Source organism: Lynx canadensis, chromosome X, assembly GCF_007474595.2.
Source record: "Lynx canadensis isolate LIC74 chromosome X, mLynCan4.pri.v2, whole genome shotgun sequence".
NCBI lineage: Eukaryota > Metazoa > Chordata > Mammalia > Carnivora > Felidae > Lynx > Lynx canadensis.
In genome coordinates, this window is record NC_044321.2 from 118,672,596 (window position 1) to 118,690,210 (window position 17,615).

The 17,615-nt window shown below is 40.9% G+C and overlaps 1 non-coding gene across 1 annotated transcript; it reads left to right on the top strand.

Annotated features, from left to right (window-relative positions):
• The first annotated feature begins 413 nt into the window (after nucleotides 1-413).
• On the top strand, nucleotides 414-541 carry LOC115507964. Its single transcript, XR_003966875.1, has one exon. It is a non-coding gene; the product is annotated as a small nucleolar RNA SNORA70 (small nucleolar RNA).
• Nucleotides 542-17,615: the final 17,074 nt, after the last annotated feature.

A 17,615-nucleotide genomic window follows, 5' to 3' on the forward strand; every position in this document is an offset into this window, starting at 1 on the left:
TAGCTGAATAGTGGGTCTTGATATCTGATTGTGTAAGTTCCTCCAGCTTTGTTCTTTAAGGTTGCTTTGGACTTTTGCATTTCCATATAAATTTAAATATCAGCTTGTCAGTTTTCATAACAAACCTGCTGCAGTTATTTAAAAAATGTTTTAGTTTATTTATTTATTTTGAGAGAGAGAGAGCACGAGTGTGAGCAGGGGAGGGGGAGAGGCAGAGAGAGAGAGGGAGAGAAAAAATCCCAAGCAGGCTCTGCACTGTCAGCACAGAGTCCAACATGGGGCTCGAGCCCACAAACTATGAGATCATGCCCTGAGCCAAAACCAAGAGTCGGTCGCCTAACCGACTGAGCCACCCAGGTGCCCCAAATCGGCTGCAGTTTTTATTGGGATTTCATTGACTCTATAAATCAAGGATGAATTGACATATTAACAGTGTTTCTCATGGGGGCCCAGTGTGCAATGGCTGCAAACAGTAGCCTCCTTGGTAGTGTATGCAGCCTATTGATTGTATGGGTTGCCCTAAGAGACCTTGGAGACAGCCCTTTCCAGTAGACATTGATGTCTGACCTCACGCTATCACCAATTTAGGCTCCAGACAGGTATGAGGTGTGCCAGGGTCCACATTAGCCAAATCATCATGTCCATCTGTACCAAGCTACAGAACAAGAAGCATGTGATTGAGGCCCTACACAGGGCCAAGTTCAAGTTCCCTGGCTGCCAGAAGATCCACTTTCCAAGAAGTGGGGCTTTACTAAGTTTAATATAGATGAATTTGAAGACATGGTGGCTGAAAAGTGTCTCATCCAAGATGGCTTTGGGGTCATACACATCCCTAATTGTGGCCCCTTGGACAAACGGTGGGCTCTACACTCATGAGAACCTCGGCACTGCCCCCCTCCCTGTTCATGCCACCAATAAATCCTTCTTCCTGTCAAAAAAAGTGTTAACAGTATTGAGACTCTAACCTATGAATATAGTATATTTATACATTTACATAGGTTTCCTTTAATTTTCTGTCAACAATATTTTCTAGTTTTCAGTGTAAAGATCTTACATATCTTTTGTTAAATTTATTCTTAGGTATTTGATTGTTTTTGGTGGTACTGTATATTAAACATTTTTTTTTTACTTATCCTGATCTATATAAATTAAATTGGTTTTTAAACTCTGGCTTTATATCAACATTGTTAAATACACTTATTAATTCATTGTTTTAGATTCTTTTGGATTTCCTATGTAAACAATCATGCCTCATGTCAATGATAGTTTTTTATTTCTTCATTTCGACTCCTTATGCCTTTTATATGTTTTCCTTGCTTGATTTAACTGTCTAGGACCTCCAGGACAGTGTTAAATAGAAGTGTTGCTAGCAGATATCGTTGTCTTATTCTTGATCTCAGGAAAAATTTAAAAAGTAACAATTCAAATAAAAAACAATTTTTTTGGTAGTTACTATTTATTCAGACTAAAAAAAGTTGCCTTTTCTTCCAAGTTTGCTGTGAGTTATTTTTAAAGTCAAGTGGGAGCACAATTTTATTAAATGCCTTTTCTGCATCTATTGAAATGATCATATAATTTTCTAGCTTTTTCTTGTTAATATGCTAAATTCCACTAATTGATTTTCTCATAAACTTCACATGGTACAGATGTATTATCATTGCTAAATATCACTGGATTAGATTTATACATATATATTATTGTTTACAATTTTCATTTCTTTCTTAAACCACTTTATTAAGTTATATTTGACATGTTGAAAGCTGTACATATTTAATGTATATGACTTGATGAGTTTGGGGATAAGTATATACCTGTGAAACCATCACCACCATTAAGACCATAGACATACCCATCACCTTCCAAAGTTCCTTCCTGCCCCCTTCATTATTATGGTTCTGTGATTTTCATTTCTTGTAATTTCCCCCAAGTTTTGGCTTATGCTGGCTTCATAAAACATGTTGGCAGATATCCCTTTTTTCTGATCTCTGGAAGCGTTTGTGTAAGATCAACGTTATTTCTTCTTTAAGTGTTTGAAAGAACTTATCAGTGAAGCCATTTAGGTATGAGGTTTAACTTTGTTAAGAGGTTTTGGGGGGGAGGATTTTTTTTAAGTTTTTGAAAATATAATTTATTGTCAAATTGGCTTACATACAACACCCAGTGCTCATCCCAACAAGTGCCCTCCTCAATACCCATCATCCATTTCCCCTCTCCCCCACCCCCCCATCCACCCTCAATTTGTTCTCTGTATTTAAGAGTCTCTTATGGTTTACGTCCCTCCCCTTCTGTTTGTAACTATTTTTCCCCCTTCCCTTCCCCCATGGACTTCTGTTAAGTTTCTCAAGATCCACATATGAGTGAAAATATATGATATCTGCCCTTCTCTGACTGACATATTTCACACAGCATAATACCTTCCAGTTCCATCCACGTTGCTGCAAATGGCATGATTTCATTGTTTGGCGGGGGGATTTTAATAAGAAGTTTCATTTCTTACACACATATAGGAGTCTTTCTTCTTGTGTCACTTTTTTTTATTTTTTTATTTTTTATTTTTTAAAATTTATATCCAAATTAGTTAGCATATAGTGCAACAGTGATTTCAGGTGGAGATTCCTTAGTGCCCCTTACCCAGTTAGCCCATCCCCCCTCCCACAACCCCTCCAGTAACCCTCAATTTGTTCTCCATATTTAAGAGTCTCTTCTGTTTTGTCTCCCTCCCGGTTTTTATATTATTTTTGTTTCCCTTCCCTTACGTTCATCTGTTTTGTCTCTTCAAGTCCTCATATGAGTGAAGTCATATGATTTTTTGTCTTTCTCTGACTGACTAATTTCACTTAGCATAATACCCTCCAGTTCCATCCACGTAGTTACAAATGGCAAGATTTCCTTCTTTCTGATTGCTGAGTAATACTCCATTATATATATATATATATATATACACATACACATACATATATATACATATATATATACACACATGCACATTGTGTATATATATACATACATTGTGTGTGTGTGTATATATATATATACACACACATACATCGCTGGATGAATGGATAAAGAAGACATGGTGTATATATATATATATATATATACACACACATTTGGGCTCTTCCCATACTTCGGCTATTGTTGACAGTGCTGTTATAAACATGGGGGTGCATGTGTCCCTCCGAAACAGCACACCTGCATCCCTTGGATAAATACCTAGTAGTGCAATTGCTCTATTGGTTGTAGGGTCGTAGGGTAGGTCTATTTTTAGTTTTTTGAGGAACCTCCATACTGTTTTCCAGAGTGGCTGCACCAGCTTGCATTCCCATTCTTGTGTCATTTTTTATTGAATTGTGTTTCTCAAGAAATTTGTCTGCTTCTGTGAGCACTGCTTCTGACCCCTTCTCTCACTTTTGTTTTCCTGGGTCTCCCAAGTACACTTCCTACCATGTCTCATTTCCATCCTTTCTGCTCTCCATTCTTCTTTCTAGATATTATCTATCGACCTATCTTTTAATGCACTAATCCTGTTTTCAACTTTGCCCAACCTGCTGTTAAATCCATCTGTTGTCTTAGTTTTAGTTATTTTATTTTCTGTTGCAGACTTCCCATTTGGCTTTTTATTATAGTTTCTAGTTCTCTGGGGAAAATTTCTCTCTTGCCATGTATTTTCTTGAACCTCTTCATCACAGTTCTTTCAGAGTGTGTGTGTGATGACTCCAGTATCACCCGTGTTTCTGTTTCTATCTTCTCTCTATTGCTCCTGGTCTTTATTTGTATGACTGTAAATTTTGATTGAGTGCCCAAAATTATGTATGAAAAATTGTAGAGGCTCCAGATCATGTTATCCTCCTCCAGAGAGGATTACCCCTCTCCTCTGGGCAGGAAACAGAGATTCAGATTGGCTTACTTCAACTAGAGACTTTGCTGACTCAAGGCTAGTTTGCAGTTTTTATATGTCCAGGTTTGCCTCTGGTTCACCCCCACTTCTAGGGTGTAGGCCTCTAGGAATTCCGTGTAAGAATCAGGGTTGTTTGCTACAGCTCTTTCTTCTTGATGGGTAATAACCTCCTCTTTTTTCTCTCCCCAGCACTGTGAGCTTGTTATAAAAATGCTCTGCCTTGCCGATGTTTTCTGCCTGACTTCTTAGCCTCATTCTGTCTGCGCAACTTAAACTGTAAATGCCTCTAGAAGAAAACCGGTTCCAAGTGTTAGATTCTATTCTGCGTCCTATCTCTCTAGGATCTTCGTCTCTCAACAGTCTTGGCAACTCCAAACTTTATTGTTGGTCTTCCTAACCCCATGAGTTAACCTAAAGTTGATCTGCCGGCTTCTTTGTTTCATGATCTCTGCCGAAAAGATCTTGAGGGAAAAGTAATGTGCAGAAAGTAAGGCTTATCTTAATGAGCCTCTCTTTTTTCTTGATCTGGTCTCTCAAGTCTTGGCTGCCTCAGTAGTCCCTTGATTCCTTCCCAAAAGATGTTTTTTAAAACCCAACTTTTCTAGCTTTTCTTATTGGAATATTGATCTGCTAGAAGTCTGCTCTATCACAGAAGTCTTCTGAACTCATGATTAAAATGTGTGTGTATGTGTATTCATGCATTTCCCTTTATCTCTGTACATTGATCAAAAGGATATAGGAGTGGGGCGCCTGGGTGGCTCAGTCGGTTGAGCGTCCGGCTTCGGCTCAGGTCATGGTCTCACAGTTTGTGAGTTCAAGCCCAGCTTCAGGCTCTGTGCTGACAGCTCAGAGCCTGGAGCCTGCTTCAGATTCTGTGTCTCTCTCTCGCTCTGCCCCTCCCCTGCTCGTGCTCTGTCTCTGTGTCTCTCAAAGAAAAATAAACATTAAAAAAAAAGGAGATAGGAGCAAAAACTCTCCAGTAGCAGTGAACACACCTACCACTCAGATCTTGGTTTCTATACACCATTTCCAACTAAGATGAATCAGGTTTCCTTGAAAAAATAGCTAATTTCAAGGAAAGTACAAGATGAGCCTGAGTATCTTGCTGGACCAGAAATTAAGAAAAAGATCAGAGGGGCGCCTGGGTGGTCTCAGTTGATTAAGTGTCCACCTCTTGATTTTGGCTCAGGTCATGATCTCACGGTTCGTGAGTTCAAGCCCTGCATCAGGCTCTGTGTGGACAGTGTGGAGCCTTCTTGGGGTTCTCTCTCTCTCTGTTCCTCCCCCTGCTTGCGCTTTCTCTCTCTCAAAATAAAAAACTTAAAAACAAGAAAAAGAAAAAGATCAGAGAATGATGGGAACATGTCATAAGGACACAGAAGCCAAACTGAAGGGACACCAACTAGCTAAGCCTGGAATAATTTGAACATCAAAAATTATGATGGTAGGGGTACCTGACTGACTCAGTTGGAAGAGCATGCAACTCTTGATCCTGGAGTCATGGGTTCAGGCCCCATGTTGAGTGTAGAGATTACTTAAATAAATAAATAAACTTAAAAAAATAATGATGGTAATACCTTATAATACATTGAGTTATGAAAATTCATGAATCCATGACAATATTTAAAATCAGAGAATAAAAGAGGAAAGCTCTGTTTTTGTTTTTATTTTTACAGAAGGATGCCAGCTATTAAATGTAAAAGGAATGGTTTAATTAGAAAATTGCTGTTGTCCGACTTCGACTCAGGTCGTGATCTCATGGATGGTGGGTTTGAGCCCCACGTCCGGCTCTGTGCTGACAGCTCAGAGCCTGGAGCCTGCTCCTGATTCTGTGTCTCCCTCTCTCTCTGCCCCTCCCCTGCTTGTTCTCTGTCTCTCTCTGTCTCTCAAAAATACACATTTAAAAACTGTAAAATAGATATATATTTAAAAAGTGAAAATTGCTGTTTTATAACCCTCAAAATATTGAGGGTTATAACCCTCAAAATAATTGGTTGAGGTAAAGATCATCAGATGATGCAAATATGACTGGGTAAAATGTTCCTGGGAAGTCTCAAATTATCACTCCACAGATTACTTTTAATAAAGGGGAGAATGTGCTCTTGCAATGGGAAATTCCAGTGGTCACCACCTTAACCAAGGAGTTAAGCCCGGCAGTGCCAGTAATGGTTTGGCCTGACGCCAAGTGCCTTCAGTATGACCCAGTGGGAGGTACACGATGTCATTTGTGTGATGTTCCTGCTGGAAATGTTTTACCTGAATCTCATCATGAGGAAACAGACAATTCTGTAATGTGGGGAATGATGAAGGACAACTGAGCTGGAGTCTTCAAAGGATTTGATGTCATGAAGGACAGAAGGAGTCAGGGGGATTGTTCTGGATTGTAGGACCATAAAGAGATACAAACTAAATGCTCTGAATGTCTTGAGTGTATCCTGGATTGGAAAAACAGAAGCCACAAAGGGCGTTTTGGGGACAATAGAAGAAATTTTAGTAAAGGCTAAATGCTGAATACTGAATTTCTGCTGATTTTTTTGGAGTGTGCAAATGTAGTTAAATGAAGGGATCTTATTCTCGGGAAATGGATACCGAAATATTTCATGGGGAAGTGTCATGATGAAAGTAACCTACTTTTCTATGATTTGAAAAAAAGGAAATGTGGGTGTGTAGCCAGATGGACTGGGTGTAGCAAGATGTTAACAGTTGGTGAACACAGGTGAGGGGTATTTGGGGTTGAAAATGAAGAAAAGAAAACCCTTGTAGCTTTTTACTGTTTCTTTTTTCCCAACAAAAATCCACAAGATGGCAGTAGAGGAACACTCTTAAAATGTGTTTCTCTGCAGCCTTCTATAAGGTGACCTTACTATCTGATTTGAAAAGCAAGATGTGAAATCCAACAAAGGATTGTTTTTGCTTTGTGAACACATTTATATGAAAAATTGTACATAAGTATGAACACAAAATGCTATTTGGCTGTGTCATTCTATGAATTGTTTTTATTCAAATACCATTTTGTTAAATTTGGTCCAAACTGTATCTGAAATGCTGTGTGTATGGGCATTTCTTTCTGGTGAGAATATCCGCAACTTTCACCATGTCTCAGAGTAGTCCGTTATCACCCCCCAAACAGAGAAGGTTGAGGGGTTCAAGAAAGTGGCACTATGTCAATGCCTCAATGACATTAGAGTTGGTGGTAGTTTAAACCATTTTTTCTGTAATAAGTTCTCTGAAAGTGTTTGAGTTTAATGCAGTGCCTTGGCAATGAGTATTTGTTAAATGGATTGATGTAGGAATGAACGGATATAGATGGATGCAAGTCAGAAGACCTAGGTGTGACAAAAATAAACTCAAAATGGATGAAAGACCTCAATGTAAGACAGGATGCCATCAAAATCCTCGAGGGGAAAGCAGGCAAAAACCTCTTTGATCTTGGCCGCAGCAACTTCTTACTCAACACATCTCCAGAGGCAAGGAAAACAAAAGCATAAACGATCTATTGGGACCTCGTCAAAATAAAAAGCTTCTGCACAGCAAAGGAAACAATCAGCAAAACTAAAGACAACTAATGGAATGGGAGAAGATATTTGCAAACGACATATCAGATAAAGGTTAGTATCCAAAATCTATAAAGAACTTATCAAACTCAACACCCAAAAACCAAATAATCCAGTGAAGAAATGGGCAAAAGACATGAATAGACACTTCTCCACAGAAGACATCCAGATGGCCAACTGACACACGGAAAAATGCTCAGCATTACTCATCAGCAGGGAAATACAAATCAAAACCACCATGAGATACCACCTCACACCTGTCAGAATGGCTAACATGAACAACTCAAGCAACAACAGATGTTGGTGAGGATGTAGAGAAAGAGGATCTCTTTTGCCCTGCTGGTAGGAATGCAAGCTGGTGCAGCCACTCCGGAAAACAGGATGGAGGTTCCTCAAAAAATTAAAAGTAGAACTACCTTATGACCCAGCAATTGCACTACTAAGTATTTATCCAAGGGATACAGGTGTGCTGTTTTGAAGAGACACATGCACCCCAATGCTTATAGCAGCTCTATCAACAACAGCCAAAGTATGGAAAGAGCCCAAATGTCCATCGATGGATGAATGGATAAAGAAGATATGGTATACATATACAACGGAGTCTTACTCGGCAATCAAAAAGAACGAAATCTTGCCATTTGCAACTACATGGATGGAACTGTAGGGTGTTATGCTAGGTGAAATTAGTCAGTCAGAGAAAGACAAACACCATATGACTTCACTCATATGAGGACTGTAAGACACAGAACAGATGAACACAAGGGAAGAGAAGCAAAGAAGCAAAAATCATATAAAAACAGGGAGGCACCAAAACATAAGAGAGTCTTAAATATGGAGAACAAACAGAGGGTTACTGGACGGGTTGTGGGAGGGGTGATGGGCTAAATGGGTAAGGGGCATTAAGGAATCTACTCCTGAAATCATTGTTGCACTATATGCTAACTAACTTGGATGTAAAATAAAGAAATAAAATTAAAAAATTAAAAAAAGAAGACCTAGGTGTGAATGTGACACTACATGTCCCTCCGCCCTACCCTACTCCCCAAACCCACATACCAAAATCAAATGTATTTAGCAAAATATTTGTGGTCACATAAAGCAATTCCATGCCAAACAGAATCTGTTGTTTGCATCTGTTTATTGTTTTACTTCCCAAAGAAAAATAGTTTATTGGTCAATGGAGATGCTAGCCATATAAAACTTTCTCTTTATAAACAATTATCAAAGGAGTTCATTTTTAATTTTTAAAATATTTATCCCCCCCCCCCCACATATATATACATGAGAGGGGAGGGGCATGGAGAGAGAAAATCACAAGCCCGGTTCGTGCTGTCAGTGCAGAGCCCAATGGGGGGCTCGAACTCATACACCGAGAGATCATGACCTGAGCTGAAATCAAGAGTCAGATGCTTAACTGACTGAGCCACCCAGAGACCCTCAGGAGTTCACTTTTTCATGACAACATAAACCAAGCTTCTTGTGACTACAGAAAGCTTCTACTGTCTGGTGAGTGTCACCTGTGCCTCTTGGTTTCCTTCTAAAGTTCCTGGTTTGGATCAGGACTAAGTTTCCACAGATTGCAATACGAGCCACGTAACACTCTTCTTTTGATTAACTAACCAAAGAGCAGGCTTTGTTTTCAGTGGAATTGAAAAACAACCTGGCAGATAGCTGTCTTCAAAACTTGTGTATTGACTTGATTGTAGAAGAAAATCCCTGCTAAACATCTTGATCTGGCTATCTGGGTGGTATGCGTTTTTTTTGTTTTGTTTTGTTTTTACTATCTGGGTGGTATGGATTTTTTTTCTTTAAAGGCTCATGTATTAGAATCAACCAAAGGAAAATAAAATGCCCATTTGAGCTGTGTTGGCAGTGTGCAGTTGGTTTAAAGTATCATTTACTGAATTCTTATCATGTTTTTGCTCTCTCAACTTCATTAATGTTAGAGGATTCCTCGTTGAGGATTATGAACTAACAGTAGTTAGCAATGTGACTGCAAGTGAGAGACGAAATAGTAAAATAGGTATATCTTTAGAAAGGAACTTTTAACTTCTTTCCCCCTGCACCTTCAAAGATGTTTTTTTTTTTTTTTTATGAGAACAGTCTGAATAACTAACGATATAAAGGGAGCATATGTTGGCACAATCCTCTGAGACCTACATATGCTGAATATAATTGTTGCTCAGTATAATCAATTCTGTCATTCATCTTGAACAGACCCCAAACCAAAGAATGCCAATTAATTAACTTGTAAATTATATCCTTTCTACATTCAAAGCTATTTACGATATTAAAAGACCTGAAATGGAACAATACAAATAAACGTATAAATTTAAAAAGACAAATTGTTTAGAAGGAATGAGATAACTGTACGAGGAATATGGAATGACTTCTCCACAGCAGAGAGCAGAGTTAGCTCTGAGCTTTCTGGTTCCCAAGCCAAAAAGGCAAGCAGGTTGGCTCTGTTGTTTGTATTTGTGCTTGTATTTATACTAAAGGAAGAGTATTACAAGAAATTTATTGTATGGTATCTTGGGTAAGCAACATTGAGTGACATATTGGACAATGTTATTGATTAGACGTTTACAAAAGACACAGAAACCTTTGACTATTTTCTCCATTTACCATCTCTAGAAACGCAGACAAAATATCCAGTTACAATTCAATCACTGAAAAACTTTCTTTGGAGAAACTGAGGGTATACAGTGCAGGAGCATATTTTCCTGAAGATCCAAACCAATTGTGTTTTCAAATCTGGCCGCACGTCGGAATCAACGGGGAAGCTCTTAGAAATTCAGATTCCATGGTCCATCATGCATCTCCAAAGATTCTCATTCTGAAGGTCTGGGTTTGGGTCCAAGAGCCTATAGTTACTGACGTATCCACTCATGCACATCCTGGTTTGGGGACTACTGATCTATGATACACAATCGGCATAGTGTGTTTTCCTCTAGCATCTATTTTATTTGAAGGTACAAAATTTAAAAAAAAATGTCCTATGAAAACAAGCAGATGAATTATGAATCAGAATTCCAATTTTGCCTTCATTTCTGAAATTAAACATGAGCCTGAGACCTTTAATGCTTGCGACGGTCATTTGGGGCTGTGTTCCCAGACCCTGAGGAGATGGAGTTCATGCCTCAGTACTGTTGAAGTATTTACGGTGTTTAGAGCACCTAGGGAATTGCATCAGTCAGGGTTCAGTGCCTAGAGAATCCTTGGAAGGACTCAAAGATTGAGGATCCGGAGGCACCACTGTAACTGGGACCCAGAGGCCAGAAGATGCTGCTCCAGCCCCTGCCGACAGTGCTGCTGCCTCCACTACTTGTCAGTGACACTCGACCAGCAGTGACGACGGCAGCAGGAAGGTGGTCTTCGCCTCGCTTCCACCTTCCAAATCTTGTGCAAGTGCATCTCAGTGGCTGTATGGAATTCGCATCCAGAATCCTGGATGTAAGAGAGCCTGGGAAATTGACTTTTTTGTTTTTCCATCCCCGTGGTCTCTAGGCAGGTACGTGGAAGAGGGCAGGAATGGAAACTGTCCAAGGACACTGTCAAACACAACCATGAGTCAAAAGTGCTTAGCGGCTGGATGTGACCGGCTAGGGAAGGCCCTGAGAGTTACAACAACGGAGATATTGCCGTCCATTTGTAAAGCCGAGTGAGATAGTCTTTTTAGACACTGGCTAAAATGGGAAGTAATTTTTCACTTTTATGGAAGACATTCTATAGATGACTCTGTCCCCCAAATGGCATTTGTTATTGGCACTGGCATCTGAGCCAAATATCTTCAAGCGAGAATTTATAAATCACATTTTTTTCCCCAAATAATAAGTTGTTTATGAAAAACTTTTCCCTGGGGGTGTCTGGGTGGCTCAGTCGGTTAAGCATCTGACTCTTGGTTTCGGCTCAGGTCATGATCTCACAGTTCGTGGGTTTGAGTCCCACATCAGGTTCTGCACTGATAGTGTGGAGCCTGCTTGGGATTTTCTCTCTCTCTCTCTCTCTCTCTCTCTCTCAAAACAAATAAACTTAAAAAAAAGAAAAGCTTTTTCCTTCAGTATGTATGTGATTGAATGTGAGTTATATGTGAATTGCTTTCCTGTTACTTTGCTTCGCGTGTGCGTGCTTCCTGGAAGGCTTTACTGAGGTGGGAGGTAGGCTGGCGATTCCCCTAGGATTGTCCAGACATGGGCTATTCAAGGCTGACTTTAGCCTGAGTGTATTTGTGTTGGTGTGGTGTCAGAAGGGAAACTTCTCTGAGAGGATCTCTTTAACAATAAATATTGAGCACTTGTTCTCTGCCTAGCATTGTGCTAAATGCTTGCCATATATTATTTCTCTAATCCTTACAGCTCCTCAAGGTATGTGTTACTACCCTCATTCTACAGATGAGAAGACAAGCACGAGGAGGTTAAATGACTTTCCAAGGTGACAGAGCTAGTAAATGGCAGAGCCAGAATTTGAACCCAGGTGTCTGAGGCCAAAGCGTCACTGCCTTACGTGACACTGAGGAGAACTGCTGAGATCTCTTTTCTATTTTACTCTTATTATCCCCTTAGTTCCTCCATTTTGGCCCAATGTATGACCAGACTCTGCAATATTGAGGGTAATAGTGCATTTAAGGGGGGAAGGGAACATTTTTAGTATGAGTTAAGATACCCACCCAAGGATTCAGGCAGGCCAAAAGTCTCTGGTTTTTATTCTGATTATGGAATAATCGATTGTTCCAGCGCAGATGTAAGACAAGAATCCTCTTATTTCCCCCTCCTTTCATGCAATTTGCAGTATCTGATTATGGGGTGAGGCTATATAGTACCTTCTGTGTATTCCTATAATGCTTGGGATTTAGTGAAATATATTGGGGAAAATAATAACAAGGTAGAGAAATAACATGCACTTGTCCAGTGTCTTGTCTGAACAAATTCTGAGTTAAAGAACTTTCTCTCAGAAAACCATGAGTATTGAGGAATGGCAATTTGTTGCTTGTCATTGGAGTGATGGCAACAGAATTGGAGTGATTTCTGCTCATTCTCTCACTTGTTATCCCATAATTTCACCATCCCGGTTTTGTTTGTGGCAAAGGACCATACATGGTCAAAGAGAGCAATTTCTATCCATGATAACACATCCAACTCAACAATACAATAAGTACAGTTGCCCTTATCCCACAAGCATGTGGTAAAGTGCTTCTCAAATGAGGCACCGTTTGTTTGAGGAGAGATTTTTTTTTAATGTTTTTTATTTATTTTTAAGACAGAGACAGAGCATGAGTGGGGATGGGGCAGAGAGAGAGGGAGTCACAGAATCCGAAGCAGGCTCCAGGCTCCAAGCTGTCAGCACAGAGCCCGACGTGGGGCTCGAACTCACGCACTGAGAGATCATGACCTGAGCTGAAGTCGGACGCCCAACCTACTGAGCCACCCGGGTGCCCCCGAGGCACCATTTGTACTTTGGGAGGGACCGTTCTTCTTTGGGAAAGGCTACAAGTAGGTTGTTTAAGCGTTTCTGACTTCAGGGCACTAAGTGTCTAGTAGCCTGGAGTCCATTCTGGAGAGACAGGATGGGCCAGGGCTCTGCCTCATCCATGCTGTGACTCAGAATAGGGAAGGCTGATTTTCTGTGGGACATTTCTCCAGGGAGAACTGCCTGAATCACAGAGAATTAGTTTGCTTAAAATAGAATCACCAGATAAAATATGGGATGCCCAGTAAAATATTAATTGCAGATAAACAATGAACAATTTTTTTGTATAAATATGCCTGCTAAATTTAACTTGAGCGCCTTGTATTTTTATTTGCTGAAACTGGCAAATAATCAGGCCACCCAAACACAAGGTCAGTTGCAGATCCATTGACTCAATGAGTGGTAGATCTGCGACTTGAAGGCAGGCCTGTTTTTTTTTTTTTTCTTTTAATTTTTTACAATGTCATCTCTATGCCCAGCGTGGGGCCTGAACTCACGACCCCAAGATCAAGAGCCCCACGCTCTACCCACTGAGCCAGCCAGGTGCCTCAAAGGCAGGCCTGTTTAGAGTAACTTCAGCTTGCATGTTTTCCACTGCTCTGTATTCCGTTATATCTTTATTAAGCAGCTTGTATGTGCAAAAACCATGCCCTGCAGGATGCAAAGATAGAGGCATCATTCCTGCCTTTAAAATATTTGGCTTCTCCATAATGCGAGAAGACAGCTGGGAAGAACTGTGTATCAGGGTTACCTTCTCTAGGGCCTACGGTGTGATAAAGCTGTATCAGTTTATGTTCTAGAAGAATTTTGAAAGCGTAAACAAGGAACTATTTCATGCCTGCCTCTGATGAATCTTGTAGAAACATTCAAGTTATTTTAGGGAGTGAGCTATCCGTAGAGGCAGTACCTTCCTGGGAGTGAGTTCCCGCTCTTCTTTGGTTCCAGGGATAGCTGATTAGGAGGCTCGACCAAGGTCTGAAGCTTATGTTTGTTAATAGGTTACACATGTTGGGCAGGACGGTACTGCAGATGAGAATACAACCCATCCAAGTAGCTTTCTCAAGCTAACCAAGTCTTTGCTAACAATTCTCAGGATTTCAAAAACTGAAGAAGCACTTTTTAACATTTAAGCCTTCATCTTCGCATTTGCCTTTTTTTAATGAGGCTGTGTATATGAAAGTGCTTTGCAAATTGGGAAAGATATTTAAATGAAATAACTGTAAATACTATATTGAGATCTGTATTTTATTTTTTTTTAATTTTTTAAATGTTCATTTATTCTTTTTTTGAGAGAGAGACACACAGAGCACAAGCTAGGAGGGGCAGAGAGAGAGGGAGACACAGAATCCGAAGCAGGCTCCAGGCTCTGAGCTGTCGGCACAGAGCCCGACATGGGGATCGAACTCACAAACTGTGAGATCGTGACCTGAGCTGAAGTCAGACGCTTAATCGACTGAGCCACCCAGGCGCCCCTGAGATCTGTATTTTTTTTAATTTTTTTTTTTAACATTTATTTATTTTTGAGACAGAGAGAGACAGAGCATGAACGGGGGAGGGTCAGAGAGAGAGGGAGACACAGAATCCGAAACGGGCTCCAGGCTCTGAGCGGTCAGCACAGAGCCCGATGCGGGGCTTGAACTCACGGACCGGACCGTGAGATCGTGACCTGAGCTGAAGTTGGACGCTTAACGGACTGAGCCACCCAGGCGCCCCATGATATCTGTATTTTAAATGTAAAGGGATAGGCATCACAAAAATTAAAGTTACAGAGGAGTTAAACAGGTGAGTAGTTGGTATCATTCTGCATGTATGATTTTGTAACTTGCTTTATTCACTCAGCATCATTTTTGAGATTTATTTGTGTTGATACATGTAGATCTAGTCCATTAATTTTAACTGTAGCGTAGTATTCCACTGTATGCATAAAACACAGTTCTATTTATCTGTTCCCCTACTGGTGGATGATTAGGTTGTATTCACTTTCTGTTTTGCTGTTGCAAACAGTACTACAATGAATATACTATAATGTACATGTCTCCTTGTGCACGTGCATGAAAGGTTTCCTAGGACTGAAACCTACAAGTGGTCAGTTTGATGCCAGCTGTGCAAATTAAAAATCACACACATATAGAGACCAGAATGAGAACATTCATGGGGATATTTACTGTCGGACCCATTGCTTCAATAAACTGGAAGACAAGTAATTGTATATGGGTTAATAAAAAACATGAACTTAAAAAAAAAATAAAAAGAACATTCATGGGAAAAATACACACCAACTTCAAGAAAGTGGTTATGGGGCACTTGGCTGACTCAGTCGGTAGAGCATCTAGCTCTTGATCCCACGGTTGTGAGTTCAAGCCCCAGGTGGGGCGTGGAGCCTACTTATAAGAAAAAAAGAGAGAGAGAGAAAAGGGGCACGTGGGTGGTTCCGTCAGTTAAGCGTCTGAGTCCTGATTTCGGTTCAGGTCATGATCTCACGATCGTGAGATGAAGCCCCGCCATGGGCTGTGTGCTGGGCGTGGAACCTGCTTAAGATTCTCTCTCTCCCTCTGCCTCTCCCCTAGTCGTGCTCTCTCTCTCTCTGTCAATGACAACAACAACAACACAGAGTGGGTTACTCTGGAAAAGCAAAAGGAGGGAAGACATGGGAGGGGGTTGGAGCTTGAGCTATAACATTTTATATCTTAAAAAAGAGAAAGTTCAGAAGCGTATGTGGCAAAATGTTAACTTCTGTTAAATCTGGGTGGCGAGTAGCTGAATGATGTATAATTTTGCTTAATATAAATATTTAATAAATGATAATGAGAAATGAAGTTATAAAACTAAAATGATAAGTTGAAGGAATTCAGGACATCATCCTCCGTATCTGATGAAGAGTATAGAATTCTCCTTCCCTTTGCCCAGCATAGGGTCACTTCCTGACGTTCCAGACTCCCAGAAACGGGGTCATGCTTGTTCAAACCGAAGCAAAATATACCAAAATAAAAAAGATGTGCAGAGCTTTCCTAAACACATCCCTGTTGAGTATAGTGACAAATCACACGGGGGAGCTCTGGGCAAAGGGAACGAGGAGAAGGTGCTAAGGGAGGAGGGATATTCTGCCCTAGAAACAGACACAAGCCCTGTCTGAAAGCAGTGTCTAACTAGCTTTCTGAAGCCACTTGCTTTTTGAGCGAGGCTGAGTGTTCTCTTGCAATTGCACAGCGGATCTGAAAATAAAAGGGCAATGGGAATGTTTTAGCAATTCCTCAATCCCAAAGCCAAACCAGATCAAAACAATAGGTAACTAGGGCCCAAATGCTAAGTCTCAAGAATAGACTTTTTCCTCCCTAATTAAATACAAGGCTATGTCCCTATTTGATGTTACCGGCCAGGAGTTGTAGGGGAAATTACTGAACGCTGGCACATAGATATTTGATTAAGAAATGTAATAACATTAAGAGACAAGAATAGAGGAGTCAAATCATTTTTGTTTAATGCGTAAGAATATACAAAAAATAAATAAAACTTGCTTTTTGGTCTTCCACTAAATTAAAAGGATTTTCATTGAGGGGCACCTGGGTGGCTCAGTCGGTTAAGCGTCCGACTTCGGCTCAGGTCATGATCTCATGGTTCTTGAGTCCAAGCCCCGCGTCGGGCTCTGTGCCGACAGCTCGGAGCCTGGAGCCTGCTTTGGATTCTGTGTCTCCCTCTGTCTGCCTCTCTCCCATTCACACTCTGTCTCTCTCTGTGCCTGTGTCTCTGTCTCTCTCTCAAAAATAAATAAAACCAAAAAATGTAAAAAAAGAGACAGGACTAGAAAGCCAAGGCCTCTATAAGCAGGGAACAAAAATCACATTGGTGCCCAATCATAAGGTGATTTAACATTAATCAGCGGTCACTAAGTAATTAATGTAACCTAGCAAACCAGGGAGTAGTTTATTACGGTTTGCTCATCAATCCCTAATCAATGCAGAAGCCATTTTACTTTAGATAAAACCACATTCACGTGGAAATTTTCTGCTTTATATCACTGCCACATAAACTCATCCCCCACTGCGTTTCACAGATCAGCTTAATCTACCAATATTAATAAGAGAGGTGAAATCAAACACGAGATCCCAGGCAGTCATGCAAACTACTTAACCAGCACAGAATTGAGAAGGAGCCCCGTGTTTTCCTCTCCCTGGAACCCACACACAGCAGAGGGCCTTGTCTGGTTGCTGATCTGACCACCTAGGAGAAATTTGCTAAAGCGGCTTTTGTGCACGCGGTGGCATCACCGGGGCCCGCGCTGCCGTGCTTCTTTGCCAACAACTGCTACTGAGCATGTGCCCCCTTCCCTGCTGCTGCCGAGGCCCGGATTAGACGCGGGGAGGCCAGCAGCCCTGACAAGTTCATCTGTTGGCGCGGCAGGCAGGCCGGAGCCACGCAGCACGGCAGAGGGAGAAACCTTAGAAATCATCAGTTTGAAGTCGGAAGGGGAAGGGGAGGAAATTGGACCCAAAGTCAAAGGGCTGGACCGCTCCTGAGAGGGAGCCCTTTCTGAGCAGGCTGGGGACAGAGGGCCACTCTTCCCATGGGGACAGTATGGGAGGCAGACAAGGTTTTTGGTTTTTTGCTTTTTTTTTTTTTTTTTTTTTTTTTTTTTTTACTGTGGCATAAGGGTTCTCCACCTGGCACTGTGGGCTGATTTCTCCTTGTTGGGGGGGGCT